Source organism: Taurulus bubalis (genome assembly GCF_910589615.1).
Source record: "Taurulus bubalis genome assembly, chromosome: 17".
Lineage (NCBI taxonomy): Eukaryota > Metazoa > Chordata > Actinopteri > Perciformes > Cottidae > Taurulus > Taurulus bubalis.
Genome location: NC_136605.1, coordinates 14,805,533 through 14,816,201, shown reverse-complemented (window position 1 = coordinate 14,816,201; position 10,669 = coordinate 14,805,533).

Genomic DNA, 10,669 nt, shown 5'->3' with positions numbered 1-10,669 from the left:
AAGTGACATTGGCCTTGAAACCTGCTATTGTCTTGCCTCCAGGACAGCCAGCCAACCAGGCAGCTCAGTCAGCGAGAAAGATGAGAGCGAGGGGGAGAGACAGAGAGAGAGGAAGGGAGAGACGGTTGCCATGGTTACTTCCCGGGAGATGCGAGCACACTTGTTTATCTGTTGGCCGAGGGAGCGTGCGCGGCGGGCCCTCTCGCTGAGCAGGTGTGTGTGTGTGTGTGTGTGTGTGTGTGTGTGTGTGTGTGTGTGTGTGCGTGTCTGTGCGTACAAGTGTGTTCATCAGTGTGTGTGTGCGTGACTAACACCAGGACTCATAAACTGAACCTTCCACGCCTTTCTTTGTAAACAAATCTGTACGCACACACAAACACACACACAATCACACACCTGACTCCAGCTTACCTACTCGGTATTATTGAGCCAACAGAAGTGGACTGGTGCAAGCTAAATGGCCTGGTGTGAGATGAGCACCAGAAGAAGAGTAGAGAGACAAAAAGAGAATTAAAAAGGGGAATAGAAAGATAGAAACAGACAAAAGAGAGGAAGGAGAGAGAGACATTGCATGCTGTGTGATGACAGAGAGGGGGGAAAGGAAATGAGAACAGAATGAGAAAAAGTTGGACAAAAACAAGCCAGCGAGAATGAGATGTGACACAGAAGATGTGGTGGAGAAAAGACGGAGAGGAAATTAGATGGGTGGGGAAGAAAAAAAGGGTAAGCGAGAGAAAGAAAGAGGCAGAAGCTCGGATAAAGGGCAAAGCAGAAGGAAAAAGAGAAAATGACAGCATTGTAAAGAAATAAAACGCGAGAGAGAAATTGAGACCGAAATAAGAAGGAATACCTAGCGAGAGAAGCGAGAAAAAAAAAGTAGACGGAAACCACAAGACAACGAGAAGATGATAAACCAAAAAAAGAAAATATCTGAAAAGGAGAGAGGGAAATGTGACGTGATGAGATGACTGATGCGAAGCGACGAGTGCAAGCCGAGGCGTGCTGCCACGTTAGCAGAGAGCAGCCCCGGTCCGATAAAGCAAGACACTGCAGGCTCTGGAGTATGTCAAATGCCACAGACCCAAAGTCACAAGGCTGCACCGCCGCTGCTCCCGCACGCGCACACGTCATCACACGTCATCACACGCAGACGCACAAAGGCACAGAGACTGCTTACATGTTTATGGAATTGCAGCACATGGGATTGATTTTGTTTCTTTTTTTAAAAACTTTTTTACTCACAAGATGAGATTCTGGAAGTAAAGGAAAAAAATGCTGATAAAAAGTGGAAATGAATACATCATTTTGACGTTCTATCTCATCATTTCTACTTTCTCATAATTATGACTTTTTATCTTTTTTTTTGTTAGTGGCGGAAACAGGCTTCCATATTAGGTCGCACAAAAAATAGAAAAAACAGAACAGGACCCCTCACATACAGTATTGGTTCCCATGGGCTCTGTGCACCAGCGGTGTCGTCTCCAGGCTCATACGATGAGGAGAACGCACACAAGGCGGTGTTGCGCTCGCCCATTACCCGAGACGGATAGACCTCTAAGGCTCATGCTGTCAGCTTCATTTGCACAGAGGCAACTTGTGTAGGTGTGTGCCTCTGTGTGCGCGTGTGTCCCTATTTCTTTCGTACACGAGGTGAGCACCACTAAAATAACAAGCTGGGCCTTTCCCTTAGGACAGCAGACAACCATCCTACAAGCTGCCCGATCCTGGGCCGCCCCAGTTCACTGCTCAATCCATCTCCCTCTTTCTCCTTCTGTCTCTCTCACTTTCACTTCATGTCTTTATCTCGCTCACTCTCCATGAATCACACACATAGTCAGCCTAATAAGCAGGGTTTCTTTTTGTGACTTTTGCCCAGCTTGTTCTACTGAAATGATCAAACATACAGAAATGCAGAATATCGGATATATTTGACACACACACACACACACACACACACACACACACAGGATACCACCTCCAGCTAAGCTTAATGAGCTCTCCTCCGGCTACCTGGCCTGCAAATGGCAGCGGTCAGCAGCCCAAAGCCCATCTATCCAACAAGCTCTAATTTTGATCAGCCTCTGCACTTCAGGAACAGATCCCTCAGCTCCTTCTCACTAGCTGTGCAGGGAGGCTGCGAGAGACGAGGCCTCATTCCCTCAATTAATAGCTTTCTGTGTGTATGAAACAACGCTGAAATACATGCAGTGCCAAAATTGGAAAGAGTGAATAAATGAAAGCGGCAAATGGTGTTAAGGACTTAGCAGTGTCTAATTTGTCACTAAAATGGCTTTTATTGCATATATAAAAAATGATTGTAAGCACATTTGTGAAGATATTGCTCAGAAGATGGAGAGAAGAATGCAGTCGGGACAAAATCTCATTATACCCAGGATGAATGCGTGTCTGCATCAGTGTGATTGTTTGAGACAACGACCGCATGAATTCTTCATGTGCTTATCTGGCTTGACCTGTATGTTTCTGGATCCAGGAATGTATGTGCATGCCTGGATTTTAAGGTGTATTTGCTTATAAACCTCTGTGTGTGTGTGTGTGTGTGTGTGTGTGTGTGTGTGTGTGTGTGTGTGTGTGTGTGTGTATGTGTGTGTGTGTGTGTGTGTGTGTGTGTGTGTATGTGTGTGTGTGTGTGTGTGTGTGTGTGTGTGTGTGTGTGTGTGTGTGTGCACGCGCATTTTCCTCTTAGTAGGTGAAGATACGAGGCAGGCAGGCCTGCAGGCATCTGGGCTGTATGGAAATTAGAAGAAACACCGCTGAGAAGCAGGTGATGGAGGAGACAGGGGGAGGAGAGGAAAGAGCGAAGGGAAGGAAGGAAGGAAGGAAGAAGAGGAGAGCAGTGGAAGGGAGTTAGATAATGAGGTTTCTGATGAGAAGGATGGAGAGCCCTGAATAGAGACATCCCAGAGATGGAAGAGTGGTAAAAAAGAGAGGGGGAAGACGGAGTGGTGGAGAGGGGTTATGAATGGGTGGGAGAATGGGAAACAGCTGCCACTAGTGGCGGCTGTGGAAATAAATAATGGATGTAGAGGAGGAGGAGGAGGAGAAGGAGGGGAAAAGATGAAAGGAGCATAGCAAAGTGAACAACAGAGAGAAAAAGGTTTATTCTGAGGTGAAGGCAAAAATGGTGATTAAGTAAAATAACAAAAAGGCTGTGAGGAAATGTGTTTCAATAAGATGAATGAACCACGGGAGACATGGTCAGGGATGTGAGATATTAGAGGAGGAGGGCAGGTGGAGCTTCAACTATTAAAAAGATGTGAGGATGAGAAGGCTGGGCAGAGTGGTCACAGGCATTAAATGAGAGGAAAGAAGAAGAAAAAACTGCACACTGGGGAGACAGAGCTAAAGATGGAGCAATTTAGACAAAACAGAGGAAAAGAGAGATGGGAGAAGAGCGTGAGCAGAGAGAGAAATAAATGAAAAGGGGATGAGAAGGGAGGAGGAGGGGGAGGCCAACCGACTGATACAGAGAGAGCAGAGACGGAGATGGTTGGGAGGAAGAGGAGGGTGGCGCTGGCAGTGGCAGGACACGGGTGCAGGCGTGGAGACTGTGGCATGCAGCTCAAGTTGGCATGGACTCTATCACTCACTCTCAGGCCTGGGCACGGGGCCCTCGGTGGCAAAAACACACACACACACACACACACACACACACACACACATAGATGTACGAGCACAAGCAGATCAAACACAAGGACATTCGCTTTTTCGCTAAATCTCTCTATTACACACACACACATACACGCACACAGCAGACAGAGACGGAGAGAAAAACATTGAGCTCAGACACAGCCTGACGCACGCACACACTCAATTAGTCTCAGCCACACACACACAAGGAGGAAAAAGACGGATGGATGAGCGTGTGCATGAAGGTGTGTGCATGTGTGTGTGTCTAATTGTGCCAGTGCTGCCCGAGCAGAATGAGGGATGGTGTCTCAGAGCTGCTGCTGCCGCTAATAGCCACTGACTGGAGGTGACAGGCTCTCGCTCTCTCTCTCTCTCTCGTTCACTCTCGCCCTCCCTCCCTCTCACATCCTTCTTTCTCTCTCTTTCTCTCTCTCTCCTCTTGTTTTCCATCCAATCAGCAGTCAGCACATCTGTCCTTCCCTCTTTTCCTCAACCCAATTCTGCTCATCCTCTCCCCTTTGTTTCTCCCTTCCCCTTCTCCCTCTCACATCACTCTTTTGCCCTTTTACCCTCACACCCCCAGCCATCCTCCTCCTCCTCCTCCCCCACCATGCTTTCATCTCCTCTCCTTACCCCCTGCCACCTTTCATCACTTTCTCCCTCCTTCCCCCCCCCCGGGTCCTCTCCACCCGGTCCTGATGATACACAGGAGATGGCTCACGCATGAGTGATCGCATACGTGGGTGTGCACACGCAGACACACACACACACACACACACACACACATATACATATATATAAAGACTGTTGTCAGCAAGTGAATGGTGTGTGTGTTGCAGGTAGGAAAGTTATTATTCCTGAAATAATTTCAGACCCCCACAAAAAGATCAAACAAAGACTAGAGGACGAACACACAAACATACACACACACACACACACACACACACACACACACACATACACACACACACAAACACATGCACACGCATATCCAATATCTTGCTGCCTTTTCATATCCCTGGCTTCTGCAGTTGCCTCACGTCTGGACTCTGTCCACGGAGACACGAGTGAGCACTGTTCTGTTTTCTATCTGCACCAGGTTATTAGACATTTGTAATTAGCGGGCTTGCGCAGGATAAATATGCCTGTTTATGTGTGTGTGTGTGTGTGTGTGTGTGTGTGTGTGTGTGTGTGTGTGTGTGTGTGTGTGTGTGTGTGTTTAGGGGGTTGGAGTATTTGTGTGCAATCAGGGACAGATTGTAAGGGATGCATCTGCGTTGGCCTTATGTGGAGACAAGGAGGGGGGTTGAGGGTTGTTAATATTACATAGGCTGCTGTGTGTGTGTGTGTGTGTGTGTGTGTGTGTGTGTGTGTGTGTGTGTGTGTGTGTGTGTGTGTGTGTGTGTGTGTGTGTGTGTGTGTGTGTGTGTGCGTGCGTGTGTGTGTGTGTGTGTGTGTGTGTGTGCCCATTTGAACTGGTCTATATAGTTCCTGAGCAGTACGCATAAATCATATCAGAACCTTGTTTATCTGTGTTTGATGTGCGTGTGTGTGTGTGTGTGTGTGTGTGTGTGTGAGGTCATCGCTGTGCACGGAGGTCCTCAAGACAAGTGGATGCGTGGGGAAGTGTTGTTGTTGTACCTTCAGTGTCGTTTAATGTTTGTGTGTGCGTGCGTGCATGTGTGTGTGTGTGTGTGTGTGTGTGTGTATGTGTGTGTGTGTGTGTGTGTGTGCATGGGTGAGGGGCATGCCGTGTGCCGTCCTTCCTAGAGGGGAAGGGGAGGGGGGGTTACTTCACAGCCAATCGGTTTTGCTCTGCTGAGGCAACCATCCATCGCCACCACGGCAACAACAACACCGCAGGAACACAGAAGCCCGGCTGCTGCAGGGGATAGATGTGCGATGTGTACGAGCTCCTTTGTTTTATTTATCTTTGTTTTCACCCCGCTTTTTCCTGATGTTTCTTTCTCCCATTTGGCCCATGTTGAATTTGTATACTTCTATCAGTTATCTGTTCTCTTTTGCCTTCCTTACTCTCCCTTTCTCTCTCTCTCTCTCAGATATTTCACGTTAATGGGGCCTTTGCGGGAGCTCTCTAAGGTGTGACCTAAAGGGCAAGAACAGAATTGAGAGCGAGAGAGAGAGCAGCAAAGAGAGTGAGAGAAAGAGAGAGGGAGGTTGCAGTCGCAGTTTTCTTCCTGAAAGGGCTCTTTTTCATTTATTTTCATCAGCCACCGCCTGCCTGCATATCTCGCCTCTCCTCCTCTTTTTCTCGCGCACACAAATCCCCATTCTCTTTAGCTCATATGTATGCAAATAAGGCATCCTATGCAAATGAGACAGGTAGGGGACTGGCAATGGAGACGGAGCAGAAATGGGTTTGGGGGGGGGGGGGCAACGGAGGTGGAAGAGGAAGTGATGCAGGCGGTTCACCGCTCTGAGGTTGCAATCTGTGATTGCAAGTCCTGGCTGCCACTTCACGTTTCTATTACATTTTGGTGCAAAATGAAATATTATGGTGAATTTGAAATTATGGTTTAATGAAGCATTTTGAGACTTAAAATGTGTATAGTTTATGCATTTATGATTTGCTGTCAAATCCTCCACATGAACAAATGTTACGAGTCTCAAAATGACATTCATGTTTTCCACAAACCTCGTTGCTTTCTGTCACAAAGAAGATGTGGCAACTTATCCCACCTACCTCTCCCTCCATATGCATTTGTTTTCTCTTTCGTTTTACTGAAAAGGATAAACATCTTGGAAGGCATTTCTTCTATCGGCCTTTCTCTCTTTCTTCCACCATCTGCCGTGGTGAGAAATTCTGAAAGCTCTGCTTTTGCTGGAAGAGGAGCAGCTCTTGGTTTCTGTGGCGTAAAGCAGTCCAGCATTTCTTTTTCTTCCAACCCTGTTGCACACATTGAAAACTGCAGCCAATCATCTAATCGGTTTGTTTATCACCGGTTTACAAATGTCTCAAAATTCTTTTTTTAATGATCTATTGGTGTCCAACTGACTGGTGCTAGATGGCACAAGCAGCTCTGCTTTAAGTGTATGGGTCACACAATGGATATACGTTAGGAGGAGGCCAGTGGTGTGTTGCCAAGGAAACAAGGATGATTTGGCACTAATTGGCTATAGGTCGGGTAGGTGCTGAGAGCAGCAGATAAGCTAGCTAAGTTGCGCTGATAGATGGACGGAAGGTTTGCGTAATTGGCTTCTCGATAAACATATTCTCCATGTCTCAATGTCAAACCACCTTCTGTATTACCTGCCCCCGTCATCAGAGCTGATACCGGCTTCCACCACAGACCTCCCCTGTCGGACTTCCTGTGTGTGTATGTGTGTGTGTGTGTGTGTGTGTGTGTGTGTGTGTGTGTGTGTGTGTGTGTGTGTGTCTTGTAGTATCATCCACCCATCAGAAATGTGTGTACTAGTCTATATGAGTGTGTTTCTGTGTGCGTGGCTCAATGCTATCGCAGACCGAGCTGCCTTGTCGTCAACCCCAGCACACATACACCACGGACACACGCTAACTTTTTTATGAGCTTAATGCTAAAGCTTTAGGCTACTTCAGCAAACACATTGGATTTGATGGATCATGTGACACGGGATCATCATAAATGTACATATCTGCTGTTCCCTAACACGGGAATTGTGAAAGGCTGCAGTGCTGACAGGCCAAATGAGTGAAGCCAGTAAATGTCTGTACTATAAGCAGATTTTCTATATGTAGAAACGTTGTAGCTGTCAATCTGTCACGTTTGTTCCCTTTTCTGTACTTCAGGTCTCATTCGCCAAGCATTTATCCTTCTTTTCTCTCCCTTCTTTCCATCCAGCAGCATCATTTCACACCCTCCGAGTCAGTCAGCCTCTCTTAGTCCCAGTGCCGCTTCTGCCTGCAGGAGGGATGAAGTCATGCACCGCAGGCGTAGTGCAGATCCCTCTCCGCTCGCTGTACCGTCCCCGTGCCCGCCACTCAGTCACAAGCATATGGGCACATGGTTGTGCCAGCGCCCCTCCCAGAGCACCTGACTCTGTCACGCATGGCGGGCATTGCGCACACACCAACAGACAGGACAGACACACCTACGCACATACTAAAACACACACCGCCAACCTTGCATGACGGGCATATCCTTGATTGTCTCCTGATGTTCCCCACTGCGCACCTCACCACCAACTGTGGGTAATACGCACTGTGAAGACACCCTTCACTGTAGCACGAGCAGTCTTTACAGTTACCGCACTGGGTGCTGTTACTCCGTCTTTTGTTCTGGCTTGTGACTTAACGGCACAGATGACGGAGTGTGGCACTAACGCGCTCAGAGTTTAGAGGGTTTGATTCCCATTCGAACCAGCCAGGCTAAAAATATGTACACTCACTGTTATCGTAAAGTAGTTAAGATAAATAGTGTTCCCCACATAGCGTATGCTTAGCTCCCTGGTCCTGCATTGGCACTGCAGTATTTACACAATAATAACATCCTGGGATATTGGAGCAGCAGTGGCAGCAGTTAATCTACAAAATGGGGCCTCTATGATGGCTAATTTGGTTGATGCCCTTCACAACTCACCACCTATGTTTGGATTAAAGGAAACGTTAAAGCATTAAAACTCTACAGCACTGCTCCGCGCAAAAGAAAGTGGGAAGCACCTTGCATTTCTGGGTCTATTGTTATTATTTTTGCTTAGTAATGCACTTGCCGTATCTTTCTGTGGCAACATTGATATTTCTTGCATAGCTACAATTTAAAAACACTCGGAAAAAACATCTGGTTTTGGTGTCAGACAAAGAAAAGCATAGAGGAAGCTTCACTTTCCAGAACATTTTCACAGACATTCAGCAATCATACTGTGAGATTTCTGTTGCAAACAAGGCATTGATGGAAACTCAACCGGGAAAAATGTGGTTATTGTTCTCTCTTACATGTACTGAACGCAACAGGCACAATGTCTGAGAAGCAATTCTGGGAAGCACTGAAAATAGAACATTTTCTCTCCAGTAAGGTTTTGAACATGACAGAATGATGGTCTATATATTTTATTTTGAAGGGGGATTTGAACTTTTTAAACAGAAGTAGCACCTACATCTCGTGATTCTTAGTGTTTTATCTGACAAATGGGTACATTTTAAAAAAACAATGGATTGCAAAATAGAAAAGGCCTTTGTGCATTAAATCATCCAAACTGCAAATTAGAAAAAGCTCCAGACAGCATGTAAAGTGCCATGCTTCCCACCTATTTGTTATGTATAGAAATATAATATATTCCACTCGACTTCATGTCTTAGTCCTCATCGACCTCAGTTGTCTCCATCGTCTTCCTCTCTGCTGTGATATGAGAACATGAAGCTAGTAGCTGGTAAATATCACATGTTGGGTCTGTTTTAGGATTTTGTACTTGTTCATGCTCGTGGCTCATTCAAACCATACATACACATACACACACACACACACACACACACACATACACACCTACAGACCCAAATCCATGCATACACACAACCTGAGAGTCAGGCTTGGATGGGATGCAGGTAGGAAAATGGAGGTAATTATCGTTAGTTCTTTGTGATTAACCAAGTGACACACACACACACACACACACTGTGTGATGCCCTCTACTGTGTGGCACAAAATGGCGGAGTGTGTGTACTTGTGCGTCCTAGCAGAGGCTGTGTCTGTGGGGGAGAGATGGGAACGAGGCCAGGCAGAGGAGGATGCGAGGACTTGGCTAGCATCAACTTTGTGCGTGTGTGTGTGTGAGTGTGTGTATATTTGATAACATTCAGGTGAGAGAGGGAACATTGACTGCCTCAAAGAGTGAGGCCTCAGCCGTCTGCTCCATTTACAGCCACAGTGCCCGCTATACACAGACATAACGGCACAGATGTAGGTGTAAATAAGGAGGATATGGAGAAGAAACAGAGGGAGAGAAATATTTTTGCCTCTGCAGGTGTAGTGTGTGACCTTCACTCCAACTCTCCTTTCCTTCATCTGTCCATCCCTCCCTCCACCTCCCTCCCCCTCCCTCCTTCCCTCTCTCCCTGTATCCTTGAAGTTCAGTGCTCAGTTGCGTGGCAGGTAATTTGCGCGCTATTGGAGATTAAAGTTTAATTAGTGAGCGAGGAGTCATTTGGGTTTTAGTTGAGCGGAATAAGGCAGCAGTGTGTGTGTGTGTGTGTGTGTGTGTGTGTGTGTGTGTGTGTGTGTGTGTGTGTCTCTTGCTCACTCGCTCACCCTAACACATCAAGGCTCATCACCAAGAGAGAAAGCGGGAGTGGGAGTAGAGGATCCAATTCCTCCTTTCATCAACGAAGAACAAAGGATGGAGTTTTTTCTTCCCCCTATCCTCCTCCTCCTCTTTCTCTCCATTTCTTTCCGTCTTTCTCTTTTCTTCTCCTCCTTCCTCCTCCTTCACTCCCCCCGGCTCCTAGGCTCAGTTTGGCAGAGCTCCACAGCCATATTCACACTTCCCCGGGTCCCTGGCGAGACACACTCACTCACACATCACATCCACTGCTGCCACCACACTGCGCCACATGCGGAAAAGAAGGGAAAAAAAGGGCACGCTAAGTTTGTCTCTCTTGATCTACCTGTAAGAAGTGACCGATGGATCTGTCACCTGAAGTGAGAGATGTATCACCTGAGACATCATGGCTTCTCTTTTTTTGGAGTATCTTTTTTTTTCCCAATCATTTTCTCCGACAGTCTGCTGGTCACTCCCTCAATCTGTTTTCCCGCTCCCTTCAATCTGTCTCTTTCTTCTTTAAAGTGTTATAACTTTGTCATCTGTCTCCCTACTTTGCTTTTTTACTTCTCTCTTGGTCTTAATCATGTGGACATCAAACGTGCCATATGGTCACACACCAACAAGGATGCACGCACGCGCCCGCCGCACACTCATGGCGTCCTGAGAGCCGTGTTTTTGCTAATGACGAGGGAGTCTGCATCCCAGCACCGCTGTTATTTCACCGGCTCGAGACACTAACGCAAATCAATAGGCAGCACGGCCCCGTGAT